The sequence below is a fragment of the Lepidochelys kempii genome, chromosome 2, assembly GCF_965140265.1.
Source record: "Lepidochelys kempii isolate rLepKem1 chromosome 2, rLepKem1.hap2, whole genome shotgun sequence".
NCBI lineage: Eukaryota > Metazoa > Chordata > Testudines > Cheloniidae > Lepidochelys > Lepidochelys kempii.
Window position 1 is genome coordinate 47,581,021 of NC_133257.1, and position 26,225 is coordinate 47,607,245.

The 26,225-nt window shown below is 43.2% G+C and overlaps 1 long non-coding RNA gene across 1 annotated transcript in view; it reads left to right on the top strand.

Annotated features, from left to right (window-relative positions):
- Positions 1 to 25,573, top strand: part of LOC140905874 (uncharacterized) — a 116,042-nt gene extending 90,469 nt beyond the window's left edge. The window contains exon 3 of the long non-coding RNA XR_012156969.1: positions 24,384 to 25,573. This is a non-coding gene — a long non-coding RNA (uncharacterized lncRNA). The remainder of the gene's footprint in view (positions 1 to 24,383) is intronic.
- Positions 25,574 to 26,225: the final 652 nt, after the last annotated feature.

The window sequence follows — 26,225 nt, forward strand, 5'->3', positions numbered from 1 at the left end:
ACAAGATAAGAAGTGCATTGTGGAGAGCACAAATAGTATTCACTGATACATGACAGATTCCCCTTGGTTTCTTGGATTTACCTTTCTTAACTATGTTGGTGTGATGCTAAGTCTTAATTTGCTCCAATATCTAATCAGTTATGGGTTCTGGAGAGTCTCCCATCCATCCAGAAGATGTAGCCTTCTCTGTGGTGGGATTTGAGGCCTAAAGTGAATAAAACAGGGGTTCCAAAGCTTCACATCAGTCTGGAGTGCTCTGAACTAAACATGAAGAAGTCAACAATATTAAAAAGAAGTTCTTTGTATTAATGCTAGTTGTTGGGTTCCTCATACTGCAATAGCTCCACTGGAATTACTTTATGGTGAAACAATATAGTACTAAGACAAAGTTTGAGAGTACTGGAATGACAAGAAAGCAATTTTCAGTGTAGTGTACAAACAGTGATACATAATTCTCAGGATCATTTATTCTATTTTTATATGTATTCCACACAATAAGATAGGAAGTTTGATTTTATTTCTAAAGAGAAATGTGTAAAATGTTACTAGAGTTTACATAAAATACAGCATCATGGCTTACGAGGAAAATATAATACGCATAACAGGTAATAGAAGTCTGTCATCCTCTTACATTATTTATTTTAGTTACAACTATAAAGAGCTACTTATGAGCTTTTAGATGTATGTTTAATCTTTCTACTGATAATATTCACATCTAAGCTATCTGATATGCTTCTAACTTTTACCCTGGAAATAACAGAATGAAAAGTATCTGTATTTATGAATTCATCCTTTTGATCCATAGCTTCAAATTGCATATTTGCTATTATCTAAACAAGACAATAAAAGCCTTGCAAGAAAGTGCTGATTACTGTATAAAGGGACAGCAGCAAATTGTCAGTATTGTTGTCACTGCTGCTGTAGTCTGCTTTCTTGTTCTAAATCCCTTGGTGTGACTGCGGTTCTTCAGGCTACATGGTGTTTCAGAGAGAAGCAGGATGAAGTCTCCAGCTTTCAGAGAGAAGCTGGATGAAGTCTCTGGATTTCAAATCACAGCAGTGCCACAGAAGAGTAAACAAACTGTAATTGACTCACTTATTTCACATTTAAAATTTCACCACAGCATGTTAATCTAGGGTACAATCCTTCTTTATGCGGAGGAGAGATGTGCAGTGCTGCATATGCAAATCAGTAGATGGGCAGCCAGCAAGTGCATTCAAAATCCAGAGTACCATGTTCCACACAGTGTACTGGAGTCTGTGCCTTCACTGTCTTCTTCCTGAGTGTAAAGCACCCCGAAGAGAGTGAGTGTTTCTGGAATAATAATGCTGAGCTGTGTCCCACAATATGGTAACGAGGTGCATAAATGCCATTTCCCAGGAAAATCGGTATTCTTATGAGAGCAGAAGTACAGGTGGGGCCAGGATGCTTCACCACCAACTGCCCAGAGTGTGCAGGGTTGTTGTGATTTAATAGCACAGTCCTATGTAAGAGACCCCTCAGATTCTTCTAATATACCGAGCTCCCTTCCCATCCCTTCTTTAGTGTTCTTTTGTGTATTTTCACCAATATGTTTTAAAACTTTCACATTATTTTAGCAGCAATCACTCCCAGAAATAAAGGCAGAAAGGAAAAAAAAAACATGGACATCAATGGAGCTGTGCCAGTTTACACCAGCAGAGAAACTGGACCCTTGTTTACAGTAATTTGTAAGTGTGAATTTGAAAATAAGGGGCCAGATCCTTAGTCTTCTTGAGTCTCCTTTTGTGCTGCTTTCACAGGCAGCTGAGGATTTCTCCATATCTGGCTTTATGCCACCTGTTTTCCTGCTCTCATCAAGTGAAGGGGGCATGTTGGGGACAACATAAACATTCTTTTCATGTAGTTTTTTAATGCAATTTCCTACTTTTTTTTTTTTAAGGACGTGGAAAAAATCCAGAAATTCCATTTTGTCAACCCATCTGCAGGGTTGGAACCTTTAGATATAAAACACACGCCTCTTCCAGTTGAGCTATTGCAGCATGTGATAGCAAAATGTTGTCACCCTCCATGTAGAGACCAATCAATGGAGAGAGATGAGAGATACATTTTGCCAGTGGTTTTTACAGATATTTGCTGACAGCAGAGGAATATTAAGTCTCAGGAAATCTGGGTTCAATTCCAAGTTCTGAAGGGGAGTGTGTTTAGGCCCTTCCTCCCCTGGCTCCTGTTTCTCCCCATCCTTGTCCCTCATCTCCTGACTCCACCTCCCATAGCTTCTCTCAGTCTCCTTTCACGTTTTTTTCCCCTGCTCCCTGGGGCACACTGAGAACACAGGATAGAGTCTCCCTGCTCTTAACTCCAGTACTCCATGCCACAGCAGACCCTGGCAGAAAGGGGAACCAACTACAGGGTAAGTCCTTCTCAGTCTTGGTCTCCTCAGGGTTTCAGCCAAAATGGTTAAAGTTTGGCAAAGTTATAAGCAATGAAAGTGGGGTCTTATAATGGAAAATGTTAGACTAACTAAACTATAAGGGTTGCTACCAGCTCTATCTATTAATATGTATAGATGTTTGATACTTAGCTGGGAACTGTAATTCAATTAGAATTTTGTGGTAAAGAACAAAATTTTGAATCTTCATAATCAGCAGGTCACTTGCCCCTGGCCACTCCATGTCTTTCAAAAGCAGCAACAAAAGAAACAATATAAAATCCAAACTGGAACAAACAAACAGAAACTGAGTGGAACATGTTTATTGTGAGTATCCCGTCTATTTGTTTGCCAAACTTTGCTTTTAAAAGCAAGGCTCTGCCCTCTGGATGAAATTCATCCTTGTGCACAGGGCCAGCAGAAAGCTTATGAACCACTAAACTCCCATTTAAGGGTTTTGGGGTTTTTTCAGTGCTTAAATGAAACATAAGAGATGCATTGGCTTTGGGGTGAATTTCACCCTCAGCTAATAGGTTAAGATTATAAAAGATTCTGAAAATGAAAAACACACAACACCAGAAGAAAGAGTTAGTTTTGCTCTCTAATCATGCATAGAGTATGTTACTATCCAAATATCAAATTTCTTATTCAGATCTTCTCTTGTGTTAACTATGATGCAGATTATCTGATTAAGTTATTAGCTCCAATATCCTCAAAATATATATTAATTTAGGATTGAAGGATATAGAATCAGACTCATAGACTTTAAGGCCAGAAGGGACCATCATGATCATCTAGTCTGAAGTCCTGCACATTGCAGGCCATGGAGTCTCACCTGTCCACTTCTGTAATAGACTGCTAACCTTTGGCTGAGTTACTGAAATCCACAAATCATGATTTAAAGATGTCAAGTTACAGAGAATCCACCACGTACACTAGTTTAAACCTGCAAGTGACCTGTGCCCCATGCTGCAAAGGAAGGCAAAAAAACCCCAGGCTCTCTGCCAATCTGACCTGGGGGAAAATTCCTTCCCGACCCTAAATATGGTGATCAGTTGAAACTTGAGCATGTTGGCAAGACCCACCAGGCAGAAATCAGGGAAAGAATTCTCTGTAGTAATCTAGAGCCCTCTCCACCTAGTGTCCCATCTCCAGCATTGGGGATATTTTGTACTGGCAGTCACAGATGGTCCTCATGCCATTATAGGCATATTCATCAGTCCAACCCCTTCATACACTTATCAAGCTCAGTCTTGAAACAAATTAGGTTTTTTTTACTCTCACTGCTCCCCTTGGAAGGATGTTCCAGAATTTCACTCCTCTGATGGTTAGAAACCTTTGTCTAATTTCCATTTGTTTGTTTTTTTTTGTCCATATTGGTGTTTAACATAAATAACTTCTTCCACCCTGGTATTTATCCCTCTGATGTATTTATAGAGCGCAATCATATCTGCCTTCAGCCTTTGTTTGGTTAGGCTAAACAAATCAAACTCTTGGAGTCTCTTCTCATAAGGTAAGCTTTCCATTCCTCTGATCATCCGAGTAGCCTTTCTATACACCTGTTCCAGTTTGAATTCATCTTTTTTAAACTTGGGAGACCAGAATTACAGAGTATTCCAGATGAGGTCTCACCAGTCCCTTGTATAATGGTAATAACTTTTCCCTATAGTTAGTGGAAATACCTTGCCTGATGCATTCTCAGACTGCATTAGCCTTTTTCACAGCCACCTCACATTGGCAGCTCATAGTTATCCTGTGATCAGCCAATACACCTTGCTCTTTCTTCTCCTCTGTTGCTTCCAACTGATAAAGCCCCAGCTTATAATAATAGTTCTTGTTAGTCCCTAAATGCATGATTTTGCATTACTAAATTTCATCCTATTTCTTACTCCAATTTTCAAGGTCATCCAGATCTTCTTGTATTATATTCCAGTCCTCCTCCATATTGGCAATACCTCCAAACTTTGTCATCCACAAAATTTATTAGCTCACACCCACTTTTTGAGCCAAGATCATCAATGAAAATGTTAAATGAGACTGGTTCCAAGATCAATCTCTGAAGAACTCCACTTCCACAACATTCATCCAGCAAATGAACTCCTTCCAGTATGACAGTGAATCTTTCAGTATGACCCATTATAGTCTCCCCTTTAACCAGTTCCTTATCCACCTTTCAATTCTCATATTAATTCCCACTATTTTCCAATTTAACTAATAATTGCCCATGTGGAACTGTATCAAATGCCTTACGGAAATTCAGATATATCAGACATATTTCATTTCCCTTTTCTAAAAACATCAGTTATCTTCTCAAAGAAAGAGATCAGGTTGCTCTGGCACAATCTACCTTTTGTAAAAACATGTTGCATTTTATCCCACTTAACATTTAACTCTATGTCCTTAACTATTTTCTCTTTCAAAGTTCGTTCCAAGTCATTGCATACCATTAAGGTCAAACTAAAAAGCCCGTAGTTTCCCAGATCACTTATTTCCTTTTCTTAAAAATAGGTACTGTATTAGCAATTCTCCAGTCATAGGCTATGAGCCCCAAGTGTATCGATTCATTAAAAATATTTGCTAATGGCCATGTAGTTTCATGTGCGAGTTTCTTTAATGTTCTTGGATGGATATGATCCAGGGCATCCAGTTTGATCCCATTAAGCTGTTTGAGTTTGACTTCCACCATGGATGTGATCACTTCTGCTTCTATATCCTACTATTCCTAAGTATCTTATTACCCTTATTAAAAACTGAGACAAAGTATTTGTTTAGTATTATCTTTAATCTGCACCCCATCTTCAGTGATTAGCAGACCCACTTCTTCTTTCTTTCTTTTGTTTTTATTTATATGGCTATTGAACCTTTTACTGTTGATTTCAATTTCCTTTGCAAGGTCCAACTCTTCTTGGCTTTTGGCAGTTCTCAAATTTTCCCTACACTTTGCCGCTAAGAGGTAGCTTCTGATCCTTGCTGTTCCTTCCGATCTTAAGAACATATGAATGGCCCTACTGGGTCAGACCAAAGGTCCATCTAGCCCAGTATCCTGTCTTCCAACAGTGGCCAGTGCCAGATGCCCCAGAGGGAATGAACAGAACAGGTAATCCTCAAGTGATCCATCCCCTGTCGCCCATTCCCAGCTTCTGGAAAACAGAGGCTAGGGAGCCATTTCTGCCCATCCTGGCTAATAGCCATTGATAGACCTATCCTCCATGAATTTACCTAGTTCTTTTTTTGAACCCTGTTATGGTCTTGGCCTTCACAACATCTTCTGGCAAGGAATTCCACAGGTTGACTGTGCGTTGTGTGAAGAAATATTTCCTTTATTTGTTTTAAACCTGCTACCTATTCATTTCATTTGGTGACCCCTAGTTCTTGTGTTATGAGAAGTAGTAAACAACACTTCCTTATCTACTTTCTCTACTCCAGTCATGATTTTATAGACCTCAATCATATCTCCCCTTAGCTATCTCTTTTCCAAGCCGAAAAGTCCCAGTTTTATTAATCTCTCCTCATACAAAAGCCGTTCCATATCCCTAATCATTTTTGTTGCCCTTTTCTGAATCTTTTCCAATTCCAGTATATCTTTTTTGAGATGGGGTGATCACATCTGCACACAGTATTCAGGATGTTGGTATACCGTGGATTTATAGAGAGGCAACATGATATTTTCTGTCCTATTATCTATCCCTTTCTTAGTTATTCCCAGCATTCTGTTCACTTTGTTGACTGCCACTGCACATTGAGTGGATGTTTTCAGAGAACTATCCACAAGGACTCCAAGATCTCTTTCTTGAGTGGTAACAGCTAACTTATACCCCATCATTTTATATGTATAGTTGGGATTATGCTTTCCAATGTGCATTACTTTGCATTTATCAACATTAAATTTAATCTGCCATTTTGTTGCCCAGTCACCCAGTTTTGAGAGATCCCTTCACAATCTGCTTTGGACTTTAGCTATCTTGAGTAGTTTTGTATCATCTGTAAATTTTGCCACCTCACCATTTACCCCTTTTTCCTGACCATTTATGAATACGTTGAATCGGACTGGTCCCAGAACAGACCCCTGGGGGAATACCACTATTTACCTCTCTACATTCTGAAAACTGACCATTTATATCTACCCTTTGTTTCCTATCTTTTAACCAGTTACCAGTCCATGAGAGCACCTTCCCTCTTATTCTGTGGCAGCGTACTTTGCGTAAGAGCTTTGGTGAGGGACCTTGTCAAAGGCTTTCTGGAAATCTAAGTACACTATGTCCACCGGATCCCCTTGGTCCACATGCTCGTTGACCCCCTCAAAAAATTCTAGTAGATTGGTGAGGCATGATTTCCCGTACTAAAACCATGTTGACTCTTCCTCAACAAATTATGTTAATCTATATGTCTGACAATATTGTTCATTTTTGTTATTTATCTTCCATTCCTTGTAGGCTTTTCACTTAATTACCTGTTTGTGATGCTTGGTCTGCAACCCTTCCCTATGAATTTTTTCCTCTTGCTTGGGATGCAGGCTTCAGCTAGCCTCTGCAACTTTGACTTAAAGTAATTCCAAGCCTCCTCCACATTCAAATCCTTAATCTTCAGTCCAGTGCATATCCCTAGATAATTCCATAAATTTTTTAAAGTTTGAAATCAAGGATCCTAATTGCACACCTATTTTTGTTTATCTTTTCATTAGCTCATGATCACTGGAATCAAGAGTGTCCTCTAGAACCAGTTCTTCTCTGAGGTCCTCACTACTCACCAATACTAAATCTAAAATGGCCTCACCTCTTGTTGGTTTTGTGACTTCTTGGTGAAAAAATCTGTCAGCTATCACATCCAGGAAAATCTGGGCCCGACCATTACTAGAAGCACTTGTCCTGCAATCTGTATCTGGGAAATTAAAGTCTCCCATAATGATACAATTCACAGCAGTATTTTTCCATTAAAAATATTAGAAGTCTCTATTCATACCCCGTTTGAATCCTGGGGTTCTGTAGCATACCTCAAGCACTACCCCAGGGGTGCCTCTGGTATCTTCCTTCCCCAAAGTGATTTTGACCCAAACCAATTCTGTTTCGTACATTCCATCACTTCTAATTTCTTTAGTCTGCCTCATCATTAATATACAATACTACTCCACCACCTTCCCCTTTATTTCTGTCTCTCCTGAACAGCACTGTGATGGGGTGTATTTATCCTGCACTGGCCCAACTGAGATAAACCGCGTAGTGGGTGGAAGAGGCCTTGCCCCCTCACCTCTGCTGGGCATGCTCCAACTGGGAACAGAATTTAAAAGGTGTTGCTCAGCTCAGTGTTGGACTGAGGAAGAGGATGGATGCAGAGGAACCACTGACTCTTCAGACCAAAGAGGTGGTGGACCCTGACTGCACCGGGGAGGGCCAGCCAACCACAAAGAGTGATGGGGATGCTGAGCCATGGCCAGCCAAGGAGATGGCTGTGATGGGCTTTGCAGTAGGAAGTGACCCAGGGAATATGTAAGGAGCTAATACTTGAACTCCCATTAGGGAGTTTACTGGCCTCACAGGGCTCTGGGTCAGAACCTGGTGGAGTAGCGTGTGTATGGGTTCCCTTACCCTACCCTGCACTTGCTATTAGGCATGGCTGCAAGGGGCAATTGACTGACTGTTTGCTCTGCCCCATCCAGGGGACCAGAGCCTTTGAACAGCTATTCTTTTGCCCCTGCCAGGCAGCCAAGGGACTATAAATGGTCTGTTTGTTTCACCCTGCTTGGGGCCCCCGAGTTCCTGTTGGTGATAGCTTGACTCCACAGGAAATCTCTGCTACTGTGTGACTGACCACTAAGCCCTGCTACCCTGAGAGCAAGGGCAGCTTTAAGGATTCTGGCCACTAGGTCATGCTACCCTGAGAGCATGGGTAAATTTAAGGACTCTGGCCATTTGGCCATGCTACCCTAAAGACAGGGGACATCGTAATGACTCTTGCCACTTGATCTGTAGCTACCGCTTTAATTGTCTCCCTCAACTGACCCCCACAAGAGGGTGTATCTACCCCATGACAGTCACATACCCTTCCATCACTGTACTCCAGTCACGGGTACTATTCCACCATGTTTCTGTTATCCCTATAATATCTGGTTCCACTTTCTACACCAGTATATCTAGTTCCTCCATTTTGTTACCCAGGCCCCTTGTACAGACATGTTAATTATCTCTGCTTGGCTTCATCCAGATTCCTCACCTGATTAGGTAGTCATTCTACTGCCAGTATCACCTACCTAACTGTTAGTGTCATTGGTACTGTCTTTCCTCTTGATAACCATTCTCATGCCCTCTGCTGTTCCTTTCTCCATTGCCATATCTTCTCTTACTTGATTGGAATTGGGGTGGAGACTATATGAGCATCTCCCCTGAATTCCTAGTTTAAAGCTCTTTTAATCAGATATGCCAACCTCCATCCCAGAAGTCTATTCCCTTCCCTACTCAGGCGGAGTCTAGTTCATGAGAACAGTCCTCTGCCCATGAATGGTGGTCATGGTGGACAGGGTTAACAGAATAGCCATGAGAATGATTAAAGGATTAAAAAAACATTTGTTATAGTGAGATCCTTGAGTCTGCCAATCTCTTTATCTTAACAAAGAGAAGGTTAAGGGATGACTTGATTATCATCTATAAGCTACCTTCATGGGGAACAAATATTTAATAATGGCCTCTTCAATCTAGCAGAGAAAAGTATAGTATTATCCAATCTTTGGAAGTAGAAGCTAGATGAACTAAGACTGGAAATAAGGTGTAAATTTTTGACACTGAGGGTAATTAAACATTGGAACAGTTTTCCAAGGTGAATTCTCAATCACTGAACATTTTAAAATCAAGATTGGAAGTTTTTCTAAAAGATATCCTCTGGAATTATTTTGGGGAAGTTCTGTGGCCTGTATTATACAGGAGGTCAGACTAGATGATCACAATGGTCCCTGCTGGCATTGGAATCTATGAACCTGTAACTAGTATAGTAACATGTAGCTTTAATTCAGCCATACAATAAAGGCAACTAACCCACACTAAAATATCTAACAAGTAAACTCCTGGTATAACAAGTAGCAAAGGGAGAACCTCACAAAGCAGAGAATCAGGATTCAGTTTAGATAAATAGCCAAATGGTTTAAGGCTTATCTAAAGAGTATAAAAATGAATGGAACCTTTCCAGGATCTCTTTGTATATCCCTCCCTGCTTGCCTCTTATCTTTGATGTGGGAAGGATTCAGCTTCCCTCTGGTGACTGCTGTACTCAGTAAAAGATTCTGTTTACCTCCCATTGTGTTAAACCAACCTTACACCCAGTAATTAGGTTGAGAAAACCTAGTGGTGAATTAGGCGATGAGAGTTAGTGTCCAGTTCTTCATCCATCTTTGCTTTACTACCCTTCAACCTCTAATCTCCCTGTCACAGGGTGACACTGGCCCTTTAAAAGAGAGCAGGGCCAGTCCACCTGTGCCACATCAGAGAGTGCCTGGGCCATGTGAATGGGAGAGCTGCCTGACGGTCAATCTAATAAAGAGCAGGTGAAAGCTGTCTGGAGACAGGAGATGGTGTCTGGGGAAAGCTGTAGAGTATAGGAAGATATCTACAAGCCTTTCCTGGAGAAAGGGATGAATTGTCCTGAAGCTAGTGAGGAGGCAGTCCTGCTGAACTTCAGACAGCCAATCCCAGAGAAGGTTTATAGAGGGTTGAAGGCTAAAAGCAGTAGAGGGAGATACGTGGTGGCTCTCTGAGCTGCAGGGCGAGAAAGGACTGAAGGCTGGGAAGGAGGCACAGTGAATGTGATGCTGACATACCTCTCATAGCAAGGCCCCATACCTCACTGAACATTTACAAATGCATAGCTGGAAACCAGTCTTGCTTACCTGTATGTTAGCATTATCAAAACAGATATTAGATGTTAAGTTGATAAAAATATGTTTAGACTTTTTGAAATGTTTGTAGGATGCTGCATGTACTGATCTCACTTATAACCTTTATAGCCCATGATATAAAGTTATATTGGATATTTGCACTGTAAACCTCTATAATTATATAACTAGGGCCCTACCCAATTCACCACCCATTTTGGTCAATTTCACAGTCTTAGAGTTTTAGAATTAATCAGTTTAACATTTTCAGATGTTTACATCTGAAATTCCAGGGTGTTGTAACCGTTGGGGTGCTGACCCAAAATGGGGTCAGGGGGGTCGCAAAGCTGTTGCAGGGGGATCATAATATTGCCACTCTCACTTCTGTACTGCCTTCAGATCTGAGCTCTGAAAGCAGCAGCCAGAGAACTTCCTGCAACCAGGGGAGGTTCCTGGAGGTGAAGGTGGGTCTGATCTCCCCCATGCTGCTGGGAGCACCCCAGCCAGGGGCTCTTAGCTGCTTGTTGTGACTGGGCTGGGGCGGGACGGGACTTCCTCTTCCCCTGCATGGCTACTCTTGGGGAGGTGTGGGGAGATTAGACCCACCTCTGGGTACCTCCCTGGACCGCAGGAAGCACTGCGGCTGTGCTGCCTCCAGAGTCCAGCTCTGAAGATAGTGCTGAACTGAAGGCAGCAGCCGCAGAGCTTCCTGCAGCCAGGGGAAGTACCGAGAGGTGGGTGTGATCTCCGCATAAGAGCAGGCATGCAGGGGAAGAGGAAGTCCTGTCCCTCCCCAGCCTGGCTGGGATTAGCAGCTGGAGCCTGGTGCACCCCAGCCCCATCCTTCCCCCTTTCCTCCAATAGCTGGATTTCGTGGAAGAGGTCTGATTTCATGGTCCATGACACGTTTTTCACAGCCATGAATTTGGTAGGGCCCTATGTATAATTCACCAATCAGGAAGAGAAGCATTAATCAAGGTAAAATGCTCATCCTGTATAAGCTGGCCCATTGAAGGCTAATGAGGTATTGTGTAGCATCAAGGGACAAAGGCTCTGTTGACTGCATTCCTAACATCCTCCAGGATGAAGTGACCTATGCATGAACTCATCCCATCAGTTTGGACCCTGGGGTGAAGGGGATAAAAATCCCTGACAAGGAGAAACTGGATCTTTTAGGCTGTCTGGACTCTGGGGGCAAAGATTGCTAAACATAAGCAAGAGATCTCCATGCTGCTTAGCATGGGTTAGCCCTAAAAGACATTCAGTGCTGACAGATTGCTACAACTCTGTCACCTTTTGGAACCATAGGGTGTAACTGATTTATGTATTTATGCATGCTTGCTTTAACCTGTAAATAGCTGTCATTTCATTTTCCTAGTTAATAAATCCTTAGTTAGTTTACTATAGGATTGGCTATAAGTGTTATCTTTGGTGTGAGATCTGAGGTACAAATTGACCTGGGATAAGTGACTAGTCTCTTGGGACTGGAAGCAACCTGAATCTTTTGTGATCTTTGGTATATTGCAACTAGGGTGACCAGATGTCCCGATTTTATAGGGACAGTCCCAATTTTGGGGTCTTTTTCTTATATAGGCTCCTATTACCCCCTATTACCTCCTATTACCCCCTCACCCCCTGTCCCGATTTTTGACACTTGCTGTCTAGTCACCCTAATTGCAACCAAGGATCACTAGGTCCAGATTGCCTGGGAGGTAATAAGTTAACTCCACAAGGGTTATATATATATATTAGACTTGAAAAGTCTAAGAACTATTTCTAGGAACTCTGCAAGGGGAAACTGAGGTAGGTGTGCATGTCATTGTCGCAGTTTGTTTAGGAGGATGCTACAGGCAGGGGGCATCTTATAACAGTCTCCCATTTTGAATTTATAGTAGGCATTTTCTTTTCCTTAAGCACGGCATTTGGCTCTTATCTTAACCTATTTATTTTAAGGCCATCTCTAACAGATCTCCGGATCATGCTGTCATCTCAGTTTATCTTCCACAGTCTCTGAAAGTCTTTTCTATTTTGGTATCATCTGCAAATGTTTATTTTTTAGATCCTCTGTGAAAAAAAATTGCCCTTCGATATGACTTGTGGCACAAGTACATAACTTAATAAAACACATAAAATGTAAGTAACTCTACATCTTGTCAGTGGCAGAAGAAAAGATCATCCCACACAGATAAAGAAGTTCCCCTCTCACTTCATCATAGAATCATAGAATATCAGGGTTGGAAGGGACCTCAGGAGGTCATCTAGTCCAACCCCCTGCTCAAAGCAGGACCGATCCCCAATTAAATCATCCCAGCCAGGGCTTTGTCAAGCCTGACCTTAAAAACTTCTAAGGAAGGAGATTCCACCACCTCCCAAGGTAACGCATTCCAGTGTTTCACCACCCTCCTAGTGAAAAAGTTTTTCCTAATATCCAACCTAAATCTCCCCCACTCCATCTTGAGACCATTACTCCATGTTCTGTCATCTGCTACCACTGAGAACAGTCTAGACCCATCCTCTTTGGAACCCCCTTTCAGGTAGTTAAAAGCAGCTATCAAATCCCCCCTCATTCTTTTCTTCCGTAGACTAAACATCCTCAGTTCCCTCAGCCTCTCCTCGTAACTCATGTGTTCCAGTCCCCTAATCATTTTTGTTGCCCTCCACTGGACTCTTTCCAATTTTTCCCCATCCTTCCTGTAGTGTGGGACCCAAAACTGGACACAGTACTCCAGATGAGGCCTCACCAGTGTCGAATAGAGGGGAACGATCACGTCCCTCGATCTGCTGGCAATGCCCCTACGTATACATCCCAAAATGCCATTGGCCTTCTTGGCAACAACGGCACACTGTTGACTCATATCCAGCTTCTCGTCCACTGTAACCCCAGGTCCTTTTCTGCAGAACTGCTGCCTAGCCATTTGGTCCCTAGTCTGTAGCGGTGCATTGGATTCTTCCGTCCTAAGTGCAGGACTCTGCACTTGTCCTTGTTGAACCTCATCAGATTTCTTTTGGCCCAATCCTCCAATTTATCTAGGTCCCTCTGTATCCTATCCCTACCCTCCAGCGTATCTACCTCTCCTCCCAGTTTAGTGTCATCTGTCCTGCTTGTCATCCCTCTCTTGTATGCCATCGTACCCTGGAAGCCAAAAGACAGGACCTGATTCTGATCCCTCAGTTTCACCCGAATAACTTCATTGGAGTCACTCCTGATTTACACCATGTGTTTGAGAGAAGAATCAAACCCATAGGTTAAATATATCTTATTTTGTCCTCTGAATCACTAACAAAGATGACAGGAATATCAGTCCTATCCCAGAACCCTGTGTTTAATCAGCGTCTAATCTTTCCCTATTTGAGATTACTCTTTTTGTTACTGATTTATGAGAAAAGAAAAGGAGTACTTGTGGCACCTTAAAGACTAACAAATTTATTTGAGCATAAGCTTTCGTGAGCTACATGCATCCGATGAAGTGAGCTGTAGCTCACAAAAGCTTATGTTCAAATAAATTTGTTAGTCTCTAAGGTGCCACAAGTACTCCCTTTTCTTTTTGCAAATACAGACTAACATGGCTGCTACTCTGAAACCTGCTTTATGAGACACATTTGTATCCATACTCTGCATCCCTCTAATTTTAGATCTTAGCATAGAACTCTAATATAAAGTCTTTACCAAAGCGTAGATAAACTTAATTTACTGCATCACCTTTGTCCATCAAGATTGTAATTTTATCAAAGGAAACGATTGGCACTGTTTAGGATGGTCTGATTTTTATGAACATGTATTGCTTATGATACAAAATGTCCACATCTAAGTGCTTACATATTGATTCCTTTATTATTTATTCTAATAACTAATATAGTAGTAATAACTTACAAACCTTTTTATACTGTGGAAAACCATCATTTAGTCACTGATCTCACCCCAGGGGATTTTCATTACCAATTTTTTTAGAGGAACAGCATTCATTCATTTATTCTTATTACATTTTAACCAATTTTGCTTCTGGGTCTTTAGTTGGGTTTTTTATTATGCTGAATTTAGTCCTGCTGAAATGTGACAATACTGAACTAATCTGTTTATTCACTAAACGGGGACAGTTTGAGTGCAAACAATGCAAGTTTCTACACCAGAGATGGGCAAACTTTTTGGCCCGAGGGCCACATCGGGGAATAGAAATTGTATGGCGGGCCATGAATGCTCACAAAATTGGGGTTGGGGTATGGGATGGGGTAAGCACTCCAGCTGCGGGTGCGGGCTCTGGGTTGGGGCTGGGGAGTTTGGGGTGTAGGAGGGTGCTCTGGGCTGGGACCAAGCAGTTCGGAGGGTGAGAGGAGTATCAGTGCTGGGGTGGGGGTGCGGGAAGGGGTGGAGGTTCTGTCTGGGGGTGAGGACTCTGGGGTAGGGCTGGGGATGAGAGGTTTGGGATTCAGGAGGGTGCTCCGGGCTGGGATCAAGGGGTTTGGAGAGCAGGAGGGGGATCAGGGCTGGGGCAGGGGGTTGAGGCATGGGGAGAGACTCAGGGGTGCAGGCTCCGAGCAGTGCTTACCTCAAGCAACTCCCGGAAGCAGTGGCATGTCCCTTCTCCAGCTCCTATGCAGAGGTGCAGTCAGGCGGCTCTGCATGCTGCCCCATCTGTAGGCACCGCCCATGTAGCTCCCTTTGGAGCACCGGAGGGGGCCATTGGAGCACATAGGAACCTGAGTGGGGCCATGCGGCCCCCGACCCAGCACCCCGGCTGGAGCGGGGCTGAGCCTCGTGATACGGCCCCCGAACCAGCGCCCTGGCCAGAATGGGGCAAGCCCCAGACCCCACTCCCAAGTGGGAACTTGCAGGCCGGCTTAAAACAGCTTGCAGGCTGGATCTGGCCCACGGGCCGTAGTTTGCCCATCCCTGTTCTCCATACTGCCCCCATCACTATGCCCCAGGCAGTTCTAGAGGATCCACCTCTGGGCATGAGAATGCTATCCAGTTTCCATGTCCTTGGCCTGCCTCCAGAGACTGTCAATGGGATAGCCAGTCATGGTCCTTCTGGAGGTTGATTCTATGACACAGACAGCTATCCAATAAGAGCTTCATGGAGACTGCCGACTCATTTTACATCTGGCTGAGTGTCTGGTGTCCATCACTTACATTAATGAAAAGGGATTTATAAATCACTCAATTTAAATACAAAATGCAATTATCTCCATATGACACACAGTCATTTTTCTTCTAGGCTCTATCAAATTCCTTAGTACTATTTATTTAGTTTATTAAGTACCAGCTCTGTGGTTTGAGATGTACAAGACCAAACACAACCCGAGATGCGTGTTTATAATCTGAGGCTCCCTTCCTATGAGCTGCTGAATCTCTCTCAAGAGCTGTACAGCACCCTCAACTCCCATTGACTTAAAAGATTGTTGAAGATATATGACAACCTCAGGCCCTAGGGTACAGATGCAGATAAGCAGGACATCCTGGAAGACTGAAAGGAAGGTATTTACTTTATTTCCATCCCCTTTTTTGTATTATTTTTCCTGGTACATAAAGTCATGTCTACATTCATGTGCACCATAAACAATTTATAAGTCAATCTAATAGTTGAACTCCAAGTGAGAGAATTTTATATGATTTGACATGATTAGACATGACCATCCGCCAGCAATGCCATTAACACCCTTGCCCACAATCTTTGGCACCCAACACCACTTTACAGCTATGAAGAGTAGTGAGGTACAGGTATTTCATGGAGAAATCATGGGAAGCTGTTGGCTCCTGAGTACAAAAAGCCTAATCCAACTCCCATTGAAATCAATGGGAACCTTTCCATTGACTTAATTAGGAGCTGGCATGGATTTTGCAAAGACAAGCTCTGAGTACTGAGATTTGGAAAAAAAATCCAACCTTTTTCTCATTTCTAGTCTCTACAGGGGCAATACCTGGACTTTTTTAAAGTCTATGAAAAAACCACTTCCCCAACCACACACACAAATTATAAAATTAGCATGAAAAATGTCAAGTATATACATAATTTTCTGATATTTGGCCATCTCACTTCTCTCAGAAACTCACTGGGCACAAAATGAAATGCGTCAAAAACATCAAACATTGGATTAAACAGGGTATCAACACTATTTCATTGCTCTGTAGTTATCCAGGCAACGATAGGTCATTTGCTTATTGCACTAACCTGTGTAAAAAGTATAAAAAATATGGGTCTGTGTTGCCTCAGGCATTGCAAGTGAATCTTATGAGTTATTGAAAACCATAAATTTTATTTGCTAGCATCACTAAGGTCAGCTAGTTTGTGATAAGGTGGAGAATATTGAATCACTGCCTTTCTGAATCTTATAATAATATATGTGACCTCACTGTTCATTGTCATTTATAACCTCCATATGATTACTCTTATTTAATTTGCCCAGCATTTGTCTTTTATATGATTCAATAGTATAATTTTATTATATTTATTAAAGTGTGTTTGTGTATGTCAGTAATGACAGAATTCTGTCAAGTATTTAGCGTGCCTGGCATTCTGCAGTACTTCTGTGCTATTTTCTGTAGTAGAAGTTAGAGATTGTGACACTTAATTGGGCCCTGAAAGTATGCTGTAATGTGCTTGGGTATAGTCTAGTTTTCTCAGATTTGTGTTTGTGGTTGACTCATCCATATTCGATAATTGGTCTAATTAGCAGGGGTGGTAGGACCTGCACTGCATGGCTTGGCATTATGTGGCTCTTATTCTTTATTCAATTCATTTTTCTAGTTTGTACCTCTGCTGTATTGGTATCTGTATTTAGTTTCCGACAGTATATTCTCCAACTTTCTCTTTTTGCCCTTTTGTAGCCCTTTGTGCAACTGCCTTACTTTTCAATATTTCATTATGTCTTTGCCATTTAAGGATTTTTTTTGCTGTCTTGTATGCTTTAGTCCATTCCCTAATTACCATTTCACTTTCCTTGTTTCACCATGGAGCACTTTTCCTATCTTTCAGTAGTGCTGGTATCCTAGGAATAGCTAGGCTGGCTGTCTTTATGATTCCCTTTGTAACATTGCAATATAATTCTGCAGTATCTTCATGTGTATATTGCTCATTCACATTCCTCACTTTTGTTTCTACAGAGTTTTTCATTTTCTTTTTTTAGCTTCCAAATGGGGATATTATCCTTGTCTTTGGTATTTCCTTTTCCTTGATACATAATTAACGTCAGGAAATGGTCACTACCCATTGCCTCCTCTCTGTAAATTTCCCAGCTGTGTTTACTTGCTGTAGTGCTAGAAGCTATTCCCAGATCCAGGCAAGAGAGGCTTCTGGGTGCTACATTCAACCGGCTTGGTGCTCCATCAGTTAATATTACTAAATTATTGTCTTCCCAAAATTGCTCTAGACATCTTCTGTTTATATCATTTTTCTTACTTCCCTACAATCTGTTGCGACTATTCAGATAACTGCAGATAATGAACAGGCATGTGACATCTGCAATTAATTCTTTCCAGTCCATAGCCTCTAGTTTCCTGAATGGGTTATAAACATTATAAAGTCTTAGAGATGCAAAATTGTTTTGTATGCATGTCTCAATAGCTTTATAGTCAATATTTAGCTTTTTAACCTCTACCTTAAGGTAGTTCAGGTTCTTCTTAACAAAGGTGCAGACACTTCCATCCTTTCCTATTTCTCTGTCATGTCTACTATATATATATGCCATATCCCAGAATTTCATAGCCATTTGTTTTCTATTTGCCAAGTCTCTTATATGCATATTATATCAGGCTTTCCTTCTGTATATTTTTTCTTTAATTCTTGCCAATGCACTATAGAGCTACAGGCATTCCAGTTGAGGGTAGTCACCACCATTCTTTTAACCTTCAATATTTCCTTCCCTTAGGAAAGTATGAAGTTATTCACCTGATAGGTTGCTAGTCCATAGGTACTTTTCAGCTGTTTTAATTACAATTCTCATTTTCTGTTTTCTTTCCTGTTTGTTTGAGATGTACAATTTATTACTTCAATCATAAACTCAATGAATCTTTCTGTTTCTATAAGTAGTTTGTCACCTCCTTTTATCCCAATGTCACTCATTACTTCCTTCCTATTAATTTGTTGCTGGCTATTCCTTTTCCCCTTATCAGATTTCCTTTTTTCCTCTTTTTTTTTTCCTTTTAGGTATTTCCTAGTAGCTTCTGCATATGAGATGTTGTTAGTAATTTTTTTTGGGGGGGAGGGGTATTTCTCTATCTCTTTGCCTCAGTACATCCCCTACATCCACAGTTGCAGCAGTTTAGTTCTGTCCCTTCCTCACAATTATCATACGAATGTTCACCTCAACACTTACTGTGCTGTATTTTCCCTTTGCAATTATTTGCTACATGACCAAATACTTGGCACCTGTAGCATCTCACAGGAGGAGGAATACAGGGCTTATAGCATGTCTGCACTTAAAAGTCTACACTTAAAATCCTCAGAGGTGTGGATTTTTCCCATCCTTGAACGATGTCGTTTTACCAACCTGATTTCCTAGTGTAGACCAGGCCTCAGTCTGGTAGCATTCTTCCCTTAAATGTGACCAGCACAGGTCTTGAACACTTGCTATTACAACATTCTGCTAATTAGCCTCCTAGCAGTTATCACCTTATCTTCAATCATTCCTTGCTTTATTTCTTCTTCTGACATTTCAATTGGCGTATATTACCCATCTTGTTCCTGTGAGGAATTTGGGTATCTGGCAGCTTATTTTTATTGTACATAACATCTTTGTCTTAAGGAATTTCCCTATTTGTTTTTTGTTTTTACATTCCACTAACAAGGTTATTCCTTAGATCTTTCTATCTCCAGCACTTTTTTGACCCACTTTGCAGTCCTCAGGGGGTTGATATCCCCTATCTTTATGTCCTTACCTAGGGATTTTACTACTATTTAATTCTCCTCATTTCCCCTTCCTGTCCATTGGCACCAACAGCATGGGTGTTCCAGGGCTGGAGCACCCATGGAAAAAAATTTGCAGGTGTTTAGCACCCACCGACAGCTAGCACCTCCCACCTGCCGGCAGCCCCACTAATCAGCTCCTCCTTCTCCCTTCCAGGGGGAGACTCAGGGACGGGTTGTGCTCAGGGGAGGGGGCAGAACTGGGTAGGAAGAGGCAGGTCTGGGGCGGGGCCTTGAGGGAAGTGGTGGAGTGGGGGTGGGGCCTAGGGAGGAACAGGGACAGGAAGAGGTGGGGCAGGGGTGTGGGTTTGGGGGAAGGGGTGGGGCCGGGGCCTGGGGCTGAGCGGGGATTGAGCACCCCTGGGGAAAGGAGAAACCTGGCTCCTGTGTTCCTGCCCTCCTATTGGGTGGCCTTTGTTCTGGTTTCAGAAAATCTACCCTTTTCCTTTTCATGGTTTGCATCCAGTCTTCCTCAATGCTTTCCATAGCCTCATTGTCTAGCCTGATTTCCATTTCATTTGTTATCTCTTCCCTCTCACTCTGCCTAGCCTGTCAGCCAAAGCCTCAGCCAGCAACAGCTCAGCCAGCCCGCAGTCTACCAATCCCTGGCTCAGCAACCCCAGCCCTATCACAGTCCCTCTCTCAGGGGCCGGAGCTGCCCAATCACAGTCAGGCCCCCAGCAGCCAGCTGAGCAGCCCTCCAGCCCCTTCTTCTTTGGTTCTGTGGTGCAGTAGACTCGCTTCCTGAATCTATATGACCACCATGCACTGTACTTTGTATCTTTTTCATGACTAAGAGCTTGTACTTTTCCTGGTACTCTTAAGGAATTGCAGAAGAGCTTTTTTTATTGGCCCCATTTTCCTTGTATTCTTGATAGATACTGGAAGGAAAATTTCGGTTAACTTAAAACCTCTGAGTTTTCTATATAAACACCTCCTTTCACTGGTACAGTCTATACAGTCCCAAATGAGATGATCTGTTATTTCCTGAACCTTACATGTTATACATAATCCATCTCTATGCATGTTAAATAGAACTAAATTACTATTTAACCCACATTTCCCTGTAAAAATTCTAACTAGAGCCACTTCTCTCTTCCTGTCAGGGCCTTGGATTATATCAACATTTTCAACTGTTGGGCATAATTCTCAGAATTTTTTCCCCTTCGTTTCAGTTGTCAACAGATCTTGCCCTTCCTTCCTTAGCTCATTTTTGATTAGGTGTTTAAATTTTAGTTTGCTAATGTGGGGATTCCTCAGTCAACTTCTTTGTGATTAATGGCGCTTTTTCCCTGTGGGTCCACCAATTTGTTGCCTGCTATCTCTCCATATGCTGGGAGCCATGCTGTTACTATGGTTATATCCAGTTGCACCAGTTCTATTGTCAGTAGTAATATTTCATTAATATCATTTCTGCTGTCATATTTACCACTGCAAACTGCTTGAAGTCCTAATAAGGAGTTGAGCAGGATGGCCACATCAGCTGACTGCACATTTAAAGCCCAGTTTAGTACTAGCATAATACTGTTAACTCAGTCATAAAGACAGCTATAAAGTTAGTTCGCCATATGGTTTTCTTGACTCTGAGTGAGGGCATGCAAAAAAGCTGTTCCCACTCTTCCTGTTCCTTCGTCTTTGGGCCATCTGTATTTATTTGGAAACAGTGTCCCCACTTCTTCAAGATATAGAAGGTCAATATATTTGTGATATTTATCAGTCTTCTCCTTTTGTTTATTTAATCATATAATTTCATAATATAATTCCATGTCCATGGTTTTCCAGTGATAGAGCGTTTTCCCATAGATATGGATGTCGCTCTCTTTCAGTCCTTTCTTTTCATTTATTTTATCCACTTCTGTACCCTACTTACAGGGGGAATTTTTATTTTTTTGTCCTACCCAGCCTTCGCTTAATTCCCAAAAATCATTATATTTTAAGATTCATGTTGTCATTTTCACTCTTACCTAAATGCTTGGGCCCAAAAGGTTAAATCTAGGAGCTACATTTTTGGAAGCAGCTAAACTATTCTGGCTGAAGCTTTCCAAAAAGTTTCAGCCTGAGGCAGACACACTTCATAGAAAAGTTCAGGCCAGATGGTGAAAATTTGTCAAAGATAATACACAACTGAAAATGGGGTCTTATATTGGGAAGCGCCAGGCATTCTAAGTAATAGGCAATGCTACTTGCCCTACCTATAGTTAGACTTGAATGTGTTTAAAATTAAGGGGTTCCAGTCTCCACTCCAAATGGACATGCAATTCCCATTTATACTTATAGGGTGCTCTCCAGAGCTGCGAGTACTGAGCCTGACTTCAGTCACAATGCCATGAGTGGCAGGTATAACAGGCCAAGGAAGGCTAAGCCTAGCGCAGCTGCTGCAGACTCACTGCCAGACACCTGAGCCATGGTGGCCCTGTCCCTTCCCCTTCCTCGAGCCCCCTACTGCTTGCTGCTGCCTGCCTGCCTGCCTGCCACTGCTCACTGCATCCCTTCTCCTCCGGGGCACAGGAAGGAGCAGGGAATGTGGCGAACCAGCAGTGGGCAGGAGGGTCTGATGGGGGAGTGAGGTGGCTCAGCCACGTGCTGGGGCTGGCCTGGCACAGGAAGTGGGGCTGGCGCCTCGGCCTGGCCAGCAGCCCAGCCTGGTGTCTCGGCCTGGCCCACGGCTTGGCCCAGCGGCTCGGCCTGGGCAGCAGCTCAGCTTGGACTGGAGGCCCGGCCCGGCCGGCAGCTCAACCTGGCATGGCCGGGACCAGCAGCTGGGGGTGGGGCAGAGGCTCAGCCTGCGGCTCAGGGTGGTGGCTCAGCCCAGTGTGGCTGGAGCCAGACTGGTGCTCGGGAGAGGAGTGGTCTGTTGTGGCTGGAGTGGACACACCGGGGCTCCCCTAATGGTGGGGGAGGGCCCCTTCAGGGCTTCTCCTGTTATGGGGGGTGGGTCCAGCATGCAAGGGGGCAGGCCCTCGGGCAGAAGGGGTGCAGCCAGCAAGCTAGCCTGTGCAAAGTGGGGATTCACCTGTTGCCCAGGCACGATCCCCTCCTTGACCCTCCTCTTCAACCGCACTGGCCTCATCAGATGACTGAATGTAAATGAGAGGCAGGGTGAGAAGGAAGCTGGAACCTCTGAAGAAGTCCTGGAGGAAGCCCTGGGAGATCAGGGAGGAAGAAGAGCCCATTGCTCCTCTACCCCCCAGACCTGGTTGAAGAAGCCCTCTCTGAGGAGCCGGAGCTACAGCAGGAACCAGAATCTGAGTTTGACAAGTTACAATATACCCCCACACTCCCTGGAAATATCCCCTCTTGCTCCAGTGACACATGCCTGAAGCCAGCCCCTCACCACATCCAACCGCACTCCATCCTAACATTGTACACGAGCAAGACACAGCTGTAAATCAAACATTTGATTGAAATCCCATGAACCACCGTAAAGCATTTAACAGAATATCAATGAGTGGTCCCTGTGACCGTGCACTTGTTGGCCAGCACTCTGACCAGCGATAGTCCCTGGGCCATGCCGACTGTGAGGAAAGGGAGGTGGTTCCAAAAGGGCCCAGGTAGGGAAAGAACAGTTCTCTGATATTTTAAAGTTGTTCAGGACCCCAAACCACCCCTCTTCCCACCATCTTTCCTTCCCCTTGCAAACGGGAGCTGTGCGGAACGGGGATGGGGATTGCTGGTGTCTGGGTGTGGGTCCGGGAAGGGAAAGGGAACCATTTGTCTGACGAAAGTCAAAGCAGTTCTTTTTCCCTGTGGCCACTTCAAATGTTTGTTACTGTTCCCAGTCCCTGGTGTGTGGTCTTTCCCTGTGCCAAGCCATTCTGCAGAAGCCAGGAGAAGCAGAGGTGGGTGGATGAAGCATCTGCTCCAGCTGTTCCACAGACACAACGCTGTGTCCCTTAGCAGCGGAGAGGTGACTGACTTGTGGGTGTTAATCCAAAACTTCAGGGAAGAAAATACACTTGTGATGCTATTCTTTGTTTCCCTGTCTCTTTCAATGCTGTTCGCTGGACACAGGAGCCTGTCAGGGTTCCTTCCCCACTCTGAACTCTAGGATACAGATGTGGGGACCAGCATGAAAGACCCCCCCAAGCTTATTCTTACCAGCTTAGGTTAAAAACTTCCCCAAGGTACAAACTTTGCCTTGGCCTTGAACAATATGCTGCCACCACCGAGCGTTTTAAACAAAGAACAGGGAAAGAGCCCACTTGGAGACATCTTCCCCAAAAAATATCCCCCCAAGCCCTACACACCCCCTTTCCTGGGGAGGCTTGAGAATAATATCCTAACCAATTGGTTACAAAAACATCAAAGACCCAAACCCCTGGATCTTAGAACAATGGAAAAATCAGTCAAGTTCTTAAAAGAAGGCTTTTATTAAAAAAATAGAAAGGTAAAAATAATCTCTGTAAAATCAGGATGGAAAATACTTTATAGGGTATTCAGATTCAAAACACAGAGGATCCCCCTCTGGGCAAAACCTTAAAGTTACAGAAAACAGGAATAAACCTCCCTCTTAACACAGGGAAAAATCACATAAAACAAAAGATAAACGAATCCGCCTTGCCTGACTTACCTATACTGGTTGCAAATATTGGACACTTGGATTAGGATGGGTTGGAGAAGATGGATTTCTGTCTGGCGCCTCTCAGTCCCAAAAGAGAACAACCACGTAAACAATGAGCACAAAACAAAAGCCTTCCCCCTCCAAGATTTGGAAGTATCTTGTCCCCTAATTGGTCCTTTGGGTCAGGTGCCAGCCAGGTTAGCTGAGCTTCTTAACCCTTTACAGGTAACAGGATGTTGCCTCTGGCCAGGAGGGATTTTATAGCACTGTATACAGAAAGGTGGTTACCCTTCCCTTTATATTTATGACAGGGCCGGACTTTCTGGAGATGTAGTGGTGGTTTGCGGGTGGGTGGGCATTCTCTGTGGTTCTCTGTTCCTCTTCCATGGGTGGTCCATCTGCTACCTTAGAATTTCCCCTCAAATTGCCATGCAGTCCTCTAAGCATAATTCAGCAAAATTTTGATGTAGCAGAAATTCAAGCTTGTTCTTCTGGTTTAACATCAGGGCAAATGTGGTTGATCCACCTTTGTAGCTCACCAAATCCCTTCAGTCAGCAATATGTAGAAGGGTCACCATTAGCAAAAAACATCTCTCTGGCAAAGGTGGCCGGATGTCCTCTACAATACTGAAAAGCCACTTCTCTTTTCCATTCCAGTACCTTCAGGACTGCTCTGTTCTCCAAGTGGTGGCCAACCTTTAAAGAAGAAAAAGGATGACTGATAACTACTCTAGAAGGAGCCAGACTACACTCCAACCAACTCATTGATGCACTGTAAACCATTTTGACGCTTAACTCCTTCCTCTCAGGCTGCAAAAAGTAGACTGAAGAGAGGAGGTTGTAACAGTAGCATTCCTGCAATGCTAAAAATATATCAATATTGTGGCCTTTGGCAGCAGACTTGTGTTATATGCAGAGATTTCTTAGGTTCAAAGGAGAAATGAAGTATAATGCTAGCCATGTGTTTGACTTGTCAGGACATTCCCATGCCAACAAGGAACCCATTCCAATGGGAAGGCAGGAGCAGAGGAAGACACCAAATGACCCTGGAGGACTAGCTTTTTGACATAGACAGAAGGAATCAGGAGTAGTTGGACTTTTTTAGGGCAAGGGAGGATCGGGCTCTTAGGCAGAATGAGGCATGGAAAGACAGCAGAAAATGAGATCATGCCCACAAGGAATGGGAGTATGAATGGGAGAATAGGATCATACAGTCATGGAATCCCTGGTCCACATAAGGTGGGGGTGAAAGACTTTTGGTGCCCTCCCACAGTAATTTCCACTGTTCCTCTCCCAGAACAGGTAGCCACCACCTCCCCTGCATCCATCAGCTGCCACCCAGCCTGCTGCTGAGGCAATGAATCCCAACTCCTCTACTACTGGGAAGGAGCATGCTGGATGCCCAGCACCACATCCTTCTCAGTCACCCAAAACCCCTCTCTCAGGGGAACCCTCCGGAGCATCCAGGAAGGGAACAAGGAGTCCAATACAGTCCCTATAGCCTAGGGTGACCAGATAGCAACTGTGGAAAAAATGGGATGGGCGGGGGGGTAATAGGCACCTGTATAAGAAAAAGTCCCAAAAAACAGGACATCTGGTCACCCTATATATAGTCCAGCCCTTATTTGGCCCCCAAACCCATGCAGGACACATCTATGTTTGTTCCCCTCCACAATATTTTGTGGTTGTTCCCCACGTCTCAGGGCAAGGGGGAGGGCCAGGGTGGAGAGATGTGTACACAGAAAGTAATGTTTGCCCACTTCTGAGGGGATTTGGCCCTTTTTTGATTCATTTGTTCCTGTTACAAACCATTTATCTCTGCATTTGATGTATGCATGTAAATAAAAGTTACTGCTCACTTCATTTGTGTGTGCACCTTATGTCAAGGTTCTTTCCCCACTCTGAACTCTAGGGTACAGACGTGGGGACCTGCTTGAAAAAACCCCCTAAGCTTATTTTTACCAGCTTAGGTTAAAACTTCCCCAAGGTACAAACTATTTTACCTTTTGCCCTTGGACTTTATTGTTGCCACCACCAAGCATATAACAATATATAACAGGGAAAGAGCCCGCTTGGAAACGTCTTTCCCCGCAAAATCCTCCCAAATCCTACACCCCCTTTCCTGGGGAAGGCTTGATAAAAATCCTCACCAATTTGCATAGGTGTACACAGACCCAAACCCTTAGATCTTAAGAACAATGAAAAAGCAATCAGGTTCTTAAAAGAAGAATTTTAACAGAAGAAAAAGTAAAAGAATCACTTCTGTAAAAATCAGGATGGTAAATACCTTACAGGGTAATCAGATTCAAAACACAGAGAATCCCTCTAGGCAAAACCTTAAGTTACAAAAAGACACAAAAACAGGGATATCTATTCCATTCAGCACAGCTTATTTTATCAGCCATTTAAACAAAACAGAATCTAACGCATATCTAGCTAGATTATTTACTAAGTTCTAAGACTCCATTCCTTTTCTGTTCCCGGCAAAAGCATCACACA